The sequence below is a fragment of the Macaca thibetana genome, chromosome 7, assembly GCF_024542745.1.
Source record: "Macaca thibetana thibetana isolate TM-01 chromosome 7, ASM2454274v1, whole genome shotgun sequence".
NCBI lineage: Eukaryota > Metazoa > Chordata > Mammalia > Primates > Cercopithecidae > Macaca > Macaca thibetana.
Window position 1 is genome coordinate 124,921,423 of NC_065584.1, and position 16,808 is coordinate 124,938,230.

General features: G+C 44.6%; 2 pseudogenes; one reads left to right on the forward strand and one right to left on the reverse strand.

The window, feature by feature from the left end:
* Positions 1-9,262: 9,262 nt before the first annotated feature.
* LOC126960225 (uncharacterized) lies at positions 9,263-9,355 on the forward strand (annotated as a pseudogene).
* Positions 9,356-11,293: 1,938 nt separating this feature from the next.
* On the reverse strand, positions 11,294-12,217 carry LOC126959884 (39S ribosomal protein L42, mitochondrial-like; annotated as a pseudogene).
* Between the last annotated feature and the right edge of the window lie 4,591 nt (positions 12,218-16,808).

Consider the following 16,808-nt stretch of genomic DNA (forward strand, 5'->3'; position numbering starts at 1 on the left):
ATGCAACTTTATTTATAAAATCATTTTCCAATTAGGAAAATACTCAGTAGTTTATAAAAGTGGACATTTGCATAATCTTTTTCATAATTCATGGAATTGTTTAAAGTGTAAAATTCACTGTTTTTTAGTATATTCACAGAGTTCTACAACATCATCACAATCAATTTTAGAATACAATTGAATCTTGAACAACGTGGAGGTTAGGGCTACCAGCCTCCCTGCAGCTAAAAATCCATGTATAACTTTTGACTCCCCCAGAGCTTAACTACTAATAGCCTACTGTTTACCAGAAGCCTTACCGATAACATAAACAGTTGATTAACACATATTTTGTATGCTGTATATATTATACTCTTACAATGAAGTAAGCTAGAGAAAATAAATGCTATCAGAAAAATCATAAGAAAGAAAAAATATGTTTACTATTCATTAAGTGGAAGTGGATCATCATAAAGATCTTCATCCTTGTCATCTTCATGTTGAGTAGGCTGAGGAGGAGGAAGAAGAGGAGGAGGAGGAGGAGGAAAAGGGGTTGGTCTTGCTGTCTTGGGGTGTCACAGTCAGAAGAAACTTCGTCTATCAGTGGACCAGTGCAGTTCAAACCTGTGTTGTTCAGGGGTCAACTGTATTTTCATCACCCCCAAAAAATAAACCCTATATCCATTAGCAGTCACTCCTCACTTTCCCCTGTGTATTTGCCTATTCTAGACATTGCGTATAGATGGGATTATATAACGCGTGGTCTTTTGTGACGCTTTTCTCATTTGGCATAATGTTTTCAAGGTTTATCCATGTTGTAGCATGTATCAGTACTTCATTCCTTTGTAGTGCCAAATAATATTCCATTGTATGGAGTTTTATTTATCCATCTATCAATGGATGGATATTTGGGTTATTTCCACTTTGGGCTACTATGAATAATACTGCTATGAATATTCATATACAAGTGTCTGTGTGGGATATACCTAGGAGTGGAATTGCCATCATATGACTGTTTTCCAAAGTGGATGCACCATTGTACGTTCCCACTAACAATGTATCAGGGTTCCAGTTTCTCTACATCCTAGCAGGTTCTTGTTATTGTCTGTCTTTTTGATAAGAGCTATCCTAATGAGTGTTAAGTGTATCTCATTGTAGTTTTGATTTGCATTTCCATGATGGCTAGTGGCCATTTCCATGTCTTCTTTGGAGTGATGTCTGTTCAGATCCTTTGCCCATTTTTTAATTGGGTTGTCATTTTATGATTGAGTTGTTAAAGTTCTTCATAAATTCTAGATAGCAGTCCCTTCAGGTATCTGATTTGCAAATATTTTATGCCATTCTGTGAGCTGTCTTTTCACCTTCCTGGTGGTGGTCTTTGAAACACCAAAATTTATAATTGTGATAAAGTCCAGTTTATCTACTTTTTTCTTTTGTCACTTGTGCTCTTGCCTATCCCAAGGTCACAAATATTATTCCTATGTTTTCTTCCTATATTTCTTCTAAGAAATATATGGTTTCTCCAAAGTAATGTGGGTTACAAAAAAAAAAAAAAAAGAATAAAAGAAATATATGGCATGTAGGGTGTCAGATGGGGTCTAACTTCATTCCTTTGCAATTGGATATCCAGTCGTCCCAGCACCATTTGTTAAAAATACCATTTTTTCTCCATTCAATTGTCTTGGCACTCTTGTTGGAAATCAATTAATCATAAATGTAAGGGTATATTTCTGGACTCACAATTCTATTCTATTGCTTTATGTCTATCCTTATGCCAGTACCACACTGTCTTGATTACTACGGTTTTATAGGAAGTTTTGAAATTAGGAAGTGTGAGCCCTCCAACTTTGTTCTTCTCTTTCAAGACTGTTTTGGCTATTGTGGATTCCTGGAATTTCTATATGAATTTTAGAATCAGCTTGTCAATTTCTACCAAAATAATCCACTGTGATTTTGCTATAGATTGCATGGAATCTGTAGATCATTTTGGGGAAAACTGGCGTCTTAACCATGTTACGTCTTCTGATCCATGAACATAGGATGGTTTTCCATTAATTTAGGTGTACACCTGTTTTTTAAATGTTACTGGGCAGGGAGCTAAAATATCAGATGGTTCTATTTATTTTCAAACAGTTGGGTACCTTGAGTAAAGCCCGTTAAGCATGTAGATGCCACTCAGCAAAACCTGAGGAGGACAGTCCCTACCTTTGCAGTACAGACAGTTGCTCAGCATAACTCAGAGGTGCTGCCACAAGCTGCTGGTTTTCTTTTCTTTTCTTTTCTTTTTTTTTTTTGAGACGGAGTCTCACTCTGTCGCCCAGGCTGGAGTGCAGTGGTGCAATCTTGGCTCACTGCAAGCTCCGCCTCCCGGGTTCACGCCATTCTCCTGCCTCAGCCTCCGGAGTAGTGAGACTACAGGCGCCCGCCAGCCTCCACGCCCGGCTAATTTTTTATATTTTTAGTAGAGATGGGGTTTCACGGTGTTAGCCAGGATGGTCTCAATCTCCTGACCTCGTAATTCACCCGCCTGGGCCTCCCAAAGTGCTGGGATTACAGGCGTGAGCCACCGCCCCCGGCCTTTCTTTTCTTTTCTTTTCTTTTTTTTGAAATGGAGTTTCGCTCTTGTCGCCCAGACTGAAGTGCAGTGGTGCGATCTCACACATTGCAACTTCTGTCTCCCGGGTTCAAGTGATTCTCCCGCCTCAGCCTCCCGAGTAGCAGGGATTACAGGCGTATGCCACCATGCCTGGCTCATTTTTATATTTTTAGTAGAGATGGAGTTTTCACCATGTTAGTCAGGCTGGTCTCGAACTCCTGATCTCACTTAGGTGATCCACCCGCCTTGGCCTCCCAAAGTGCTGGGATTACAGGAGTGAGGCACTGCACCTGGGCAGCTGCTGGTTATCTGCTACAAGAAAAGGTGGGTAAGGGCTGGGCACAGTGGCTCACGTCTGTAATCCTAGCACTTTGGGAAGCTGAGGCAGGCGGATCACCTGAGGTCAGGAGTTCAAGACCAGCCTGACCAACATGGAGAAACCCTGTCTCCACTAAAAATACAAAGTTAGCCAGGCGTAGTGGCACATGCGTGTAATCCTAGCTACTCAGGAGGCTGAGGCAGGAGAATTGGCTGAAACCGGGAGGCGGAGGTTGCAGTGAGCCGAAATCCTGCCATTGCACTCTAGCTGGGCAACGAGAGTGAAACTCCATCTCAAAAAAAAAAAAAAAAAAAAAAAAAAAAAAAGTGGGTAAGTCTCTCTGAATTTATTTTCCTTACCTGTAAAAACGAAACAACCATAATTACCTCAACTACTTAGTAAAATTGTGTTGAACAAATTTTTTGAATTATAAAAACAGATAGGTAAACAATAGTTTATTAAATAGGACATAAAAAGGGTCAATAAACAAATGAAAATATCTCAATATCAGTAGCCAACTGAGAAATGCAAACTAAAGCCACAGTGAAATACACACCCACCAGAATGGCTAAACTTAAAAAGACTGATACTATCAAGTCCTGACAAACACATGGAACAATTAGAACTCTCATTCATTGCTGGTGGGAGTGTTAAATGGGACAACCACTTTAGAAAACATATTGGCAGTTTTTAAAAATAAAACTAACAGACATAACAGTAGTTCCATTTTGTGGTATTTACCCAAGATAAATGAAAATGTATATTCACAGAAAAGCTGTACATGAATGTTCATAGCTGTTTTATTCACAATAGCCAAAAACTGGAAACAAATATCAGTTGACAGGAGAATGGATAAATAAATTGTGGTATATCCAGAACAATTAAAGACAGATCAATACTTTAAAAGAACAAATTATTGATACACATAACATGCATAATCTTAAAAATATTATGTTGAGTGAAAAAAGCCAGACACAAAAGAGTATGTACTGTGTAACTGGATTTATGTAAAATTCTAGAATGGACAAAGCTAAGCTATAGGGACTGCAGATCAGTGGTTGCCTGGGGCTTGTGGGGGTGGGGCAATTGGCTGCAAAGAGGCATGAGAGAACTTTCTGGAATGATGGAAAGGCTCTGTCTTCGTTGGAGTGGTGGTTACATGGGTGTATACCTTTGGAAAACTTCATCAAGCTGTTTTTTTTTTTTTTTTTTTTTTTTTTTTGGAGACTGGGTCTTGTTCTGTTGCCCAGTTTTTCTATAGCCTCGACCTCCTGGGCTCAAGCAATCCTCCTGCCTCAGCCTCCTGTGTAGCTATGATTACAGGCATATGCCACTATGCCCAGCTATTTTTTAAATTTTTTGTAGAGGCAGAGTCACACTGCGTTGCCCAGGTTGGTCTCCAACTCCTGGGGCTCAAGCAGTCCCCTCACTCAGTCTCCCAAAGTGCTGGGATTACAAGCATGAGCTGCCATGCCCAACCAATCTGTTCTTTTTTTTTTTTTTTTTTGAGATGGAGTCTCACTCTATTGCCCAGGCTGGAGTGCAGTGGCATGATCTCGACTCACTGCAACCTCTACCACCCAGGTTCAAGCAATTCTTCCTCAGCCTCCCGAGTAGCTCGGATTACAGGCCCCTGCCACTGCGCCCAGCTAATTTTTTTGTATTTTTAGTTGAGACAGGGTTTCATCATCTTGGCCAGGCTTGTCTTGAACTCCTGACCTCATAATCCACTTGCCTTGGACTCCCAAAGTGGTAGGATTACAGGTGTGAGCCGCTGCGCCCGGCCAAATTTTGTAATTGTAAATTTAGATGGGGTTTCACCATGTTGGCCAGGCTAGTCTCAAACTCCTGACTTTAGGTAATGCGCCCGCCTCAGCCTCCCAAAGTGCTGGGATTTACAGGCATGAGCCACCGTGCCCAGCTGAGCCCTCTTCTTCTAAAGTCTCCCCAAACTACGTTATGTGTCCTAAATTTTGAAAAAGTCCTAAATATTCTAAAGCCACACTCTTTTAGACTTATTTCCAAGACCTCAGGGAGGCCTGCCAGTCCTTCTCAGGCCACCGTAACCGACCTGAAGTGTCCTCTTACCCAGAGCTCAGCTTTTTTGACCTCACCCTGACAGGCCACTGGGACCTTGCCCGCTCCTCAGAGCTGACCCTGCCTGATACCCCTTGTTTCTCCCTTAAGCTTTGAGTGCAGAGACCCAGGACATTCAGTGCTCAGGGAATACTGGGTGGCTCTGGCCTGGGTTCTCCAAGCCTTAGAAGCCACCTGCCCACAATTTCTGGTCCACCCAAGGCCCGGGCCCTTGGGAGCTCATACTTTGGTGTCTCTCCTTAGATATAAATAAAATAGTGTCAATAATTACATATCTGTGTCCTTGGCTTTTTTTTTTCTCTCTCCATGACCTGCAAGTCACCCTGGATGGTGGCTGGGGTGGTTAGGCTCTACTGTTGTTTCCCACCGGGAGTGCGGACGAAAGGCCTCTTGAACACCTGTGAGCTGCCTGGTGCCTGCGTGGGCCCACTGCAGCCTCGCTTCACACAGCGCGGGCTGTGTAGATCAGAGCCAGAGAAAGTTAAAGCTGCTCATGAACTAGGGATAAGCACCATTGACAGTGGTCACTGTCCTTCCGAACATTTTTTCATGAAAACATGTGGGCTTGTTTATAAGTGTGTGTTGGGGGGTCATTTGTTTTTAACAGGCTGGGCTCATGCTCTTTCAGCTCAATAAATATTTATTGATTAGTTACTATATGCCAGGTACTGTTTTATATAACTGAAAATAATACTGTAACTTGTTTTTGCTTAAAAGCATAAAATCTTTCCACATCAGTACATAATGATCTCCATCATTATTATTAACAGTCACGTAGTATGCCATAGCATGGCAGTATCACAACTCTAGAATTTAACTAGTTTTAGACATTCAGATTGTCTCCATGTACTTTTCCATTACAAATAATGCTGCAGTGAATGCCTTTGTCATATGACCTTGTGCACATTTGTAATACATTCGTAAATATTTCTAATAGACTCCTTTAAGGGAAACTGCTTAATTAGAGCAAGTGTACTGGCTGGGCGTGGTGGCTCACACCTGTAATCCCAGCATTTTCAGAGGCTGAGGCTGGCAGATTATCTAAGGTTAGGAGTTCAAGACAAGCCTGGCTAACATGGCGAAACCCCATCTCTACTAAAGGTACAAAAATTAGCTGGTGGCATTTGGCTGTAGTCCTGGCTCCTCAGGAGGCTGAGGAGGCGGAGGTTGCAGTGAGTGCCACTGCACTCCAGCCTGGGTGACAAAGTGAGACTCAGACTCATAAAAATAATAATAATAAAATAAAGTAAATATGCTGATTATTTTATTTTATTTTATTTTATTTTATTTTATTTTTTGAGACAGGGTCTTGTCAGAGCAGCAGTACACCCAGACAACAGCAGTACAGTGATGTGATCTCAGCTCACTGCAACCTCTGCCTCCCAGGTTCAAATGATCCTGCCATCTCAGCCTTATAAGTAGCTGGGATTATAGGTGCAGGCCACCATGCCCAGCTAATTTTTGTATTTTTAGTAGAGACACGGTTTCACCATGTTGCCTAGGCTGGTCTTGAACTGCTTTTTTTTTTTTTGCTTTTTTTTTTTTTCCTTTTGCGGCATAGTCTCACTCTGTTACCTAGGCTAGATTGCAGTGGCACGATCTCAGCTCACTGCAACCTCCGCCTCCCGGGTTCAAGCATTTCTCCTGCCTCAGCTTCCCGAGTAGCAGGGACTACAGATGTGGGCCACCACACCTGTCTAATTTTTATATTTTTAGTAGAGACAGAGTTTCACCATGTTGCCCAAGCTGATCTTGAACTCCTGATCTCAAGCGATCCACCTGCCTTGGCCTCCCGAAGTGCTGGGATTACAGGTGAGAGCCACCGCACCCCACCGAATGTTCTTAAATGTTGTACATAGATGCTATGGTTTGAATATTTGTACCCTCCAAAACGCTTGTTAAACTTAATCCCCAGTGTGGCAGTATTGGGAGGTGGGGCCTTTAAGAGGTGATTGGGGCCGGGCACAGTGGCTCAAGCCTGTAATCCCAGCACTTTGGGAGGCCGAGACGGGCAGATCACGAGGTCAGGAGATTGAGACCATCCTGGCTAACACGGTGAAACCCCCCGTCTCTACTAAAAAAACACAAAAAACTAGCCGGGCGTGGTGGCGGACGCCTGTAGTCCCAGCTACTCGGGAGGCTGAGGCAGGAGAATGGCTTAAACCCGGGAGGCGGAGCTTGCAGTGAGATTGCGCCCCTGCACTCCAGCCTGGGCGACAGAGTGAGACTCCGTCTCAAAAAAAAAAAAAAAAAAAGGTGATTGGATAATGAGGGCTCTGCTCTCACAGATGAGTTCTTTCATTCATAAATTCATTGATTAATGGGTTACTATGGGAGGGGAGCTGGTGGCTTTGTAAGAAGAGGAAGAGAGACCTGAGCTAGTACATGAGCGTGCTCAGCCCGCCTCAGCGTGTGGTGCTGTGCTCTGCCCTTGGATGCTGCAGAGAGTTCCGACCAGCAAGAAGGCTCTCTCTGGATACAGCCCCTTGACCTCGGACTTCTCAGCCTCCATAAGAGTAAGAAATACGCTTCTTTTTGTTATAAATTGCTCAGTTTTAGATAATTCTCTTATAAGCAACAGAAAACAGACTAAGATACTGGGTATCGAGATTGTACCCATTCATTCTGCTACTACTAGTGTACAAGAGGGCCCTTTCCCCTACTCCCTGTGGCCTATCTTCACTAATTTTGTCAATTTGATAGATAAAAATGGGCAATAATCTTTTCAGCAGAAATCAGCCTCAGCAGTCGATACTGACTGAGCAGTTTACAACCTTCAGCACAGGGCACTTCTAGAGTGTAAACTGAGAGAGGCGAAGCTCTGGCCACTCTCATGGGGGAAGATTTGGATTTGGCTAACACTTGTGCCGTCCGTCATGTACGTTCACACACTTGGTCTTCTTTCTCCCTCATAACCACCTTCTAAGGTAAATATCATTGTCTCATTTTTTCAGATGAGGAAACAGGCCCAGAGAGACTAACTTCCCTAAATCAAAAAGTTAAGAAGTAACAGCCCGGGGTAAGGGGAGTCTGAGAGTGAAGGGAAGAGTAGCAGAGGCAAGGCCATCATTAACCCTGGAATTTGTGTGGAGCCAGGGCTGGGTCTCAAGGCCAGGCCAGACCAAGGGAGGAGTGGAGGAGGAAATGATACGAAATTCTTTGCCATGGGCTGCAGACTGTGGAATCTGTTTTGCCTGTGCTGAGGGCTTGTCCTGGTTGGGCATGAGGTAGAGGCTGCAAAGAGTCCAGAGCCCTCAAATCCAGGGAGGGGAAGGCCCCAGGTCTGGTAATGCAGAAGGCCTGAGGAGAGAGTGGGCAGGGATGTTACCCTGCTGACGTCGGAGGTGTGTAGGAGTTGATTATACGTCGGAGGTGTGTAGGAGTTGATTATACGGAGCAGGCCTTGTCCACAAGCGAATGGGGAACTTCTTCCATCCTCCTAGCTGGCCTGCCCAAAGCCCTTAGCACAGATCCCATTTCTCAAAAAACTATTAAAAAAAAAAGAAAAAGAAAAAGGAAAGAAAAGTAAAAGAAAACCCCTAAACAGTCCTCTTTGCATAATGGTGGCTCTGAGCCTGGGAGTTCCAAGGACAGACTTGTGTCTCATCACCTCTGGCTCCAGCATGTGCTAAGTGGTCCTCAGCGCTCAGCATTCTGAAGAAATATTTTCAGCAGTCTCTGGGTGGGGACCCAGTAGGCAGCTAAGTGCCTTTCTCTGGAGATTCTGTTCCCCAGTGAAGGTCAGCTTAAGTGGACAGGCTTCCAGGGTCACAGAAACCTCTGTGGACCCACACGTACAGGAGAAGCAGCCGCTCTGCAGGGAGGCTTCATCTCAGCCCCTTTTCCCACACAACCTTGGTGCACAATATGCTACTCTGTGCCAGGGGTCTTAAAGGGAAGCTTAACACATGGCGGCATCACTGGAGTGGTGATTTGCCAGTGTTTTCAGATGACAGAGGGCCAAAGAATACAGAAAAGGGCCTTGCATCCTGAACCTGGTGAAATTGTGGCCCAGGATCACAGGAAAAGAACACACATTTCCTCAGCCTTTTTAAATAAGAAAATAGTACAAATAATGGAAACTCTATTCTTTGGTTGGTTATGTGTTTATTCTTAGGAAATGCATTTATATGCAGAGAGAAAAAGAGGGAGAGAGAGAGCAAGCACGTGCAAATGTGGTAACATCAGTGAATCTGGGTAAAGAGTATTTGGAAATTCCTGGTACATTCAACTTTTCTGTAAATTTGAAATTGTATCAGAATAAAAAGCAAGTATTCTCTTCCTCAGTGCATGCACTAAAATTGGAACATACAGAGATTCGCACGGCCCCTGCGCAAGGATGATCAGATGGTTTGGATGTTTTGTCCCTTCCAAATCTCATGTTAAAGTGTGACCTCAGGCCGGGCGTGGTGGCTCACGCCTGTAATCCCAGCACTTTGGGAGGCTGAGGTGGGTGGATCACCTGAGGTCAGGAGTTCGAGACCAGCCTGGCCAACATGGTGAAACTCCATCTCTACTAAAAATACAAAAACTGGGTCAGGTGTGGTGGCACATACTTGTCATCCCAGCTACTCGAGAAGCTGAGGCAGGAGAATCACTTGAACCTGGGAGGTGGAGGTTGCAGTGAGCAAAGATTATGCCACTGCACTCCAGCCTGGGCAACAAGAGCGAAACTCCATCACACACACAAAAAAAGTGACCTCCAGTGTTGGAGGTGGGCCTAATGGGAGATATCTGGGTCGTGGGAGCGGCTGCCTCATGAATGGCTTGGTGCTGTCCTCATGGTAGTGAGTGAGCTGTCACTCTGAGTTCACGTGAGCTCTCTCTCTCTCTCTCTGGTTGTTTAAAAGAGCCTGGCACCTGCTCTCTCCCGCTTTCTCTCTCTCTCTCTCCCTCCTGCTTGGTCCCTCTCTTGCCATGTGACACACTGGGTCTGCTTTGCCTTCCACCATGATTGTAAGCTTCCTGAGGCCTCACCAGCAGCAGATGCTCGTGCCATGCTTCTCATACAGCCTGCAGAACCATGAGCCAAATCAACCACTTTCCTTTATATATAAATTGCCCAGTCTCACTCAGGTCTTCCGTTTTTTTGTGTGTGTGGTTTTTTTTGTTGTTTTTTTTGAGACAGAGTCTCACTCTGTCACCCAGGCACAGTCTTGGAACACTGCAACATCTGACTCCCAAGCTCAAGTCATCCTCCCACCTTAGCTTCCTGGGTAGCTGGGATTACAGGCGTGTGCCACCATGCCCGGCTAATTTTTGTATTTTTTGTAGAGAAAGGTTTTGCCATGTTGCCCAGACTGGTCTTGAACTCCTGAGCTCAAGCGATCCACCCATCTCGGCCTTCAAAAGTGCTGGGTATGCAGGCATGGGCCACCGCGCCTGGCCAGACATTCCTTTAGAGCAATGCAAAGTGGACTGATACAGATGACTTGCAAATTTGTGAAGTGTTCCATATTTTTTACTACATGTTCTCATTTATAAGTGGGAGCTAAATAATGTGAACACATGAACATAGAGTGTGGAATAGTAGACACTGGAGACTTGGGAGGGTAGGAGGGTGGGAGGTGAGTGAAGGATGGGAAATCAGGGGGTACAATGTGCATTATTTAGATGATGGCTACACTAAAAGCCCAGATTTAACCACTGTGTAATATATCTATGTAATAAAACTCCACCTGTATCCCTTAAATTTATATTTTTTTTATATATATATATATATATATGTATTTTTTTTTTTTTTTTTTTTTTTTTTTTTTTTTTTGAGACAGAGTCTCACTCTGTTGCCCAGGCTAGAGTGCAGTGGTGGGATCTCGGCTCACTGCAACCTCCGGCTCCTGGATTCAAGTGATTCTCCTGCCTCAGCCTCCTGAGTAGCTGGGATTACAGGTGGGAGCCACCATGCCTGGCCAAATTTATATTTTTAAAAAGTAACAAAAAGATTTACAAAAACCAGAGGAGCATTTTTAGGTAAATTAATCTTCATTCCCACAAGACTAGCACAAGAATGGGTTTACATTTTGCATAGATTTTGATTTTTGTTGTTGTTGTTTGAGACAGGGTCTTGCTCTGTCACCAAGGCTGGAATGCAGAGGCATGATCACCGCTCACTGCGGCCTCAACCTCCTGAGCTCAAGCAGTCCTCCTACCTCAGCCTCCCAAGTAGCTGGCACCACAGGCACATATCACCATGCTTGGCTAATTTTTTTTTAGAGATGGGGTCTATGTTGCTCAGGCTGCTCTCAAACTCCTGACTCAAGCAGTCCACCCACCTCAGCCTCCTACAGATTTTGTGGGTTTTTTTTAAATATGAAAAGATATGTTATTATTATTATTAGTGCATACACCACATTGCACTTTCTCCAATGGCAAATGAGGCAGAGGGTAATATTTCTCTTTAATTCCCTAAGAACCTCAATATCATCTGTCTTCTGGAGGATTCAGTTTCTTCTGACATTGTGATATTGTCCACGAAGATACCAACTGTACTTAGTATAAATAACATTTTGCTAAGTTGTTCTATTAGGGGTTCTCGCTCAAGGTGTTCACTTTTTTCTTCTCTAGTTTTCAGCTCTTGACCGTGTGTTTCTTCATTATTATACACAGGATCTGGTCAAGGGATAGATTTTGTGCGTTCATATGGATGTCTGTAGAAGGATAGTAACATACTATTGTCCTGGCATCAGTTGTCAAAGCAAAGTCTACTTTGCAACTGTAGTCATCTGGAAAAGTGGAGTATGTAGATTTATGGCAAACATAAGGCTCCATTTTGGATTGAAAATAAATGTTTCCAGATAGTTCCCTTTGATATCACCCATCTTACTGCTGCTACTGCCATGTAGCAAGATGCTTATCAGGTAGTATGAAAAAAGATGCTTCAAAGAGAATCTGCTTTTAAAATCTGCTTCTGGGCACATCAGTTTTCATCCCTGCTTAACAGCTCCTCACCATGAGCCCATCATCTTCTCTCTTTATTTTTGCATAGATCTTAAATTATTTTTACTCAGTTGTAATCATGGACAAATTTGTAGTCTGCTTTTTTTCACCTAACATTAGTTATAAACTGTTTTCCATACTGCTGCATATTCTTTGTAATTATCATTTTAATGATTTATAATTTAATTTTTTTACTTGATTTTTTTTTTTTTGAAAGAGAGAGTCTCACTCTGTCACCCAGGCTGGAATGCAGTGGCATGATCACAGCTCACTGCAGCCTTGACTTCCCGGATTCAGTTGATCCTCCCACCCCAGGCTGGCGCATGCCACCAGGCCTGGCTAATTTTTTTGTATTTTTTATGGAGGGGGTTTTCACCATGTGGCCCAGGCTGGTCTCAAACTCCTGTGCTCAAGCAATCCTCCTGCCTCAGCCTCTCAAAGTGTTGGGATTACAGGCATGAGCCATCGCACCTAGCCAATTTATAATACTATATATCATAATTTATATTCTCCTGTTGGTGGACATGTAAGAGGAAGAGGATACTGGTTCATCATGAGCTCTGTACCAGGTGCTGCCCACCGCAGGCTATATATGGGTATCATCTTGTTTGACCCTCATGATCCTGCTATGCCCCAGGCTCTGTTCTAGTTTTGGGAACACATCAGCAAATTAAATAGACAAAATGGAACTTACATTCTAGTAGGGGTCGTGGTCGGCGGGAGATGTACAATCAAAAGTATACATAATGCTGAAGAATTAAATGTGGAAGGAGTTTAAATTTTGAAAGTTTGCTATACATACTTTTCCTGCATTATTATTATTATTTTATTTATTCACTTATTTTAAGATGGAGTCTCCCTCTGTTGCCCAGTGCAGTGGCGTAGAGTGCAGTGGCGTGATCTCAGCTCACTGCAACCTCTGCCTCCTGGGTTCAAGTGATTCTCCTGCCTCAGCTTCCTGAGTAGCTGGGACTACAGGCGTGCACTACCACACCCGGCTAATTTTTGTGTTTTTAGTAGAGACGGGGTTTCACCATATTGGCCAGGCTGGTCTCGAACTGCTGACCTTGTAATCCACCCACCTCAGTCTCCCAAAGTGCTGGGATTACAGGCGTGAGCCACTATGCCTGGCCATTGTCCCCCATTATTATAAAGAGTTTTCAGCACGTTTTTTAAAAAGGATATGCATAATAAATAAAAAAGTATGTATTATATTATAAGATGCCAAATAATATGGAAAAACAGCAGAATAAGGAGAGTAACAAGTGCAGGAGGAGGGAGTGTTTTCGTTTGAAATAGAGTAGTTGGGGTAGACCACACCGAGAACGTTTGAGCAAAGACTTGGAGGAGATGAAAGCAATCCCTGAATAACACATGAACAAATCAAATGACTTTTTCAATACATTCTAACTATGCCGTTAGGAAGCAGGCATTAGAAGGGCTAAGATCCCACGAGGGGCTGGTGAAACTTGTATATATCTACATCATTGGCTAAAATATAAATCAGCCCAGTTCTTTTGTGAAGCATTATGTCAATTCACACAGCCATTTAAAATATTAATGTCTTTTGACCTGGTAATCCCACTCCTGGGAATTTGTCCTAAGGAAATTTTTGCAAAGAGGAGAAAAGGCTCTATGTGGAAAGATCACTGCAGCAGTATCCATTTGTCTTAGTCAGGTCTAACCTTAGTCAGGTTTATTTCTCACAGTTCCGAGGTTGGAGTCTGAGATTTGGGGACCAGCAGGGTCCAGTTCTGGGAGAAAGCCCTCTTCTGGGTCTCCAGCTGTATTAGCCCATTCTCATGCTGCTATAAGAACATACCGGAGACTGGGTAATTTATAAAGGAAAGAGGTTTAATTGGCTCACAGTTCGGCATGGCTGCGGAGGCCTCAGGAAACTTACATTCATGGCAGAAGGGGAAGCAAATACGTTCTTCTTCACAGGGCAGCAGGAAGGAGAAGAATGAGAGCCAGTTGAAGGGGGAAGCCCCTTCTAAAACCATCAGATCTCGTGAGAACTTACTATCACAAGAATAGCATGGGGAAAACCGCCCCCATGATTCAATTACCTCTCACTGGGTCCTTCCCACCACATGTGGGGATTGTGGGAACTACAATTCAAGATGAGACTTGGGTTGGGATGCAGCCAAACCATATCACCAACTGTCAACTTCTCATTGTATCCTCACGTGGCAGAAGAGAACTAGCTAGGTCTCTGGCCCCTTTTTGTAAGGGCACTAATCCCATTGATAAAGGGTCCACACTCATGACATAATTACCTCCCCAAAGTTCCACCTCAGGATTAGTGTTTCAACATGTATATTTTAGAGGGACACAAACACACAGTCCATTGCACCATCAAAGTGAGGAAGTGATGGATTCAGAATTGTCTGGGAGTCAGGTGTTGGGGTCTGAAGGTTTGACTCTATGATCTGCCACTTGGTATCTGTGTGGTCTTGGGTTTAGTGACTTGATCTTCCTGAGCCCATGCCTGCCGTGATGGAAGGAAGGAAATCAGTTTGGGAAAGTCCTGGGGGACGAGACTGTGAAGGGTCTTGACTGCTAAGCCAATGATTCCAGGCTCTGTGCAGTCAGCAGGAGAATCATTACAGGTATTTGATTAGAGCTGTGCATCAGGAAGATTAACTTGACGGTGGCATATAAGATGAATGGAACGGGAGAATGCAGAGGTGGGGAGGCCACTTAGGAGGCTTCTGCAGTAGTCTACATGAGAGGCAATGACTAATTAAATGAAACAGCCCAAATTGTATGAGCACCTCATGGGTGATGAGCCATTATAAATCTCCAGCCTCCCCATAGCATCTGTCTTAAAGTCTGCACTGAACAGAAATATTACAGAATAATGCTTTATATTTCTTTCTTTTTTCTTTTTTTCTTTTTTTTTTTTTTTTGAGACGGAGTCTCGCTGTGTCGCCCAGGCTGGAGTGCAGTGGCCGGATCTCAGCTCACTGCCAGCTCCGCCTCCCGGGTTTTTACGCCATTCTCCTGCCTCAGCCTCCTGAGTAGCCGGGACTACAGGCGCCCGCCACCTCGCCCGGCTAGTTTTTCGTATTTTTTAGTAGAGACGGGGTTTCACCGTGTTAGCCAGGATGGTCTCGAACTCCTGACCTCGTGATCCGCCCGTCTCGGCCTCCCAAAGTGCTGGGATTACAGGCTTGAGCCACCGCGCCCGGCCAATGCTTTATATTTCTAACCCTTTGCAGTTCAAAAAGTGCTTTTATGAGCATTATCTCATTTGATCTAGGCTGTTTACAAATTGATTTTTTTTTTTTTTTTTTTTTTGAGACGGAGTCTCGCTGTGTCGCCCAGGCTGGAGTGCAGTGGCCGGATCTCAGCTCACTGCAAGCTCTGCCTCCCGGGTTTTTACGCCATTCTCCTGCCTCAGTCTCCCGAGTAGCCGAGACTACAGGCGCCCGCCACCTCGCCCGGCTAGTTTTTTTTTTTTTGTATTTTTTAGTAGAGACGGGGTTTCACCGTGTTAGCCAGGATGGTCTCGAACTCCTGACCTCGTGATCCGCCCGTCTCGGCCTCCCAAAGTGCTGGGATTACAGGCTTGAGCCACCACGCCCGGCCAAAAATTGATATTTTGAAGGAGTTTTTCCAGATACTGAAATTGGGCCTATAGATTTATAGTTTTCAAGGCTCGCCCCTTCTATCCTCCTCTACTCAGCTTCCTTTTGCTCAGTCTTCAGGCACTTCATGGTTCTTTATTCCTTTTCACAACCAAAAAAAAAAAAAGTGTATGCTGAACAACACACCAGGCTCCTTGCTAGGTCACTCCAAAAGCAGGGAAGTCATCAGTGTGCGGGATTTGAGCACATTTGGTTTATTTAATCATTCGTTCATCTTTCTCTGATCACAGTGGAGTTTCATGTGTTCCACCATATGCTGTCCCTGAAATGCTCTGCACACACCAGTAAGAGCCCACGAGGGGTCCTAGCCTTTACCTTCCCTCCTTGTCTGCCAGGATTGAAGGAGGAAATCAGGTTGGGAAAGTCCTGTGGGACCAGATTGTGGAGGAGCTTGACTGCTAAGCCAAGGACTCCAGGCTCTATGCTGTCAGCAAGAGAAACATTACAGGTATTTGATCAGAGTTGCGCATGAGGAAGGTTAATCCAGCAGTGACTCCCTCCAGCTTCAGCCCTTCCCCAGTCTCGCGGTTGGGGGGAGTGTCTTTTGCTGGATTTCCCCAAAGAGGTCCCAAGTCACACAGACACAATTCAGGAGACACAGGACTAGCGATCACCCAGGAGGCCTGCAGCCTGGGTCTCCACTGTGATTGAGGCTTCCTAACTCTGGCTTTTGGGCTTCCAGAGGCACTAATGAGCAGGGCTGAGCAGTAATTAAGACTGTGCTGTGTTCCACATCACGCAGCACAGCTGCAGCTGCCGGGAGGAAGGGGAAGGAGAGAAGACAGGGAAGATGCCTTTAGCCCTCTCTTCCCACTCTGAACCCACTTGCTGTCCAGGCTCTTCAGTGCAGCAAGGGGGTTTGGTAAAGCCATGGGATGATGGAACAGCTACAGGAGATGGATGCCCAGGGCTGGGGAAATAGTGTTCAGACACCAGCCAGCTGTTGCTGCTCCATTCTGCATCCCAGGTGGGGTGCCAATGGGCCAAGCCATGGTTGTCTCAGAGGTGAGGACCCCCTGTCTTGCAACCAGCCTGGCACTACAGGCCCTGCAGCAGGAGGGGGCTGTGATCTGGCCAGGGGGAGCCAGGTGGAGGGCGAGTATGACACATGCAGTTATGAGCCTGGGACTTTCTCTGGCTCACATCCCAGAACAGGGGCCTCTCTTGGTGAGGGGCCACTGCAAGAACAAATACTCAATGAGCAACACAGAGCCAAGCGCTGGAGGTT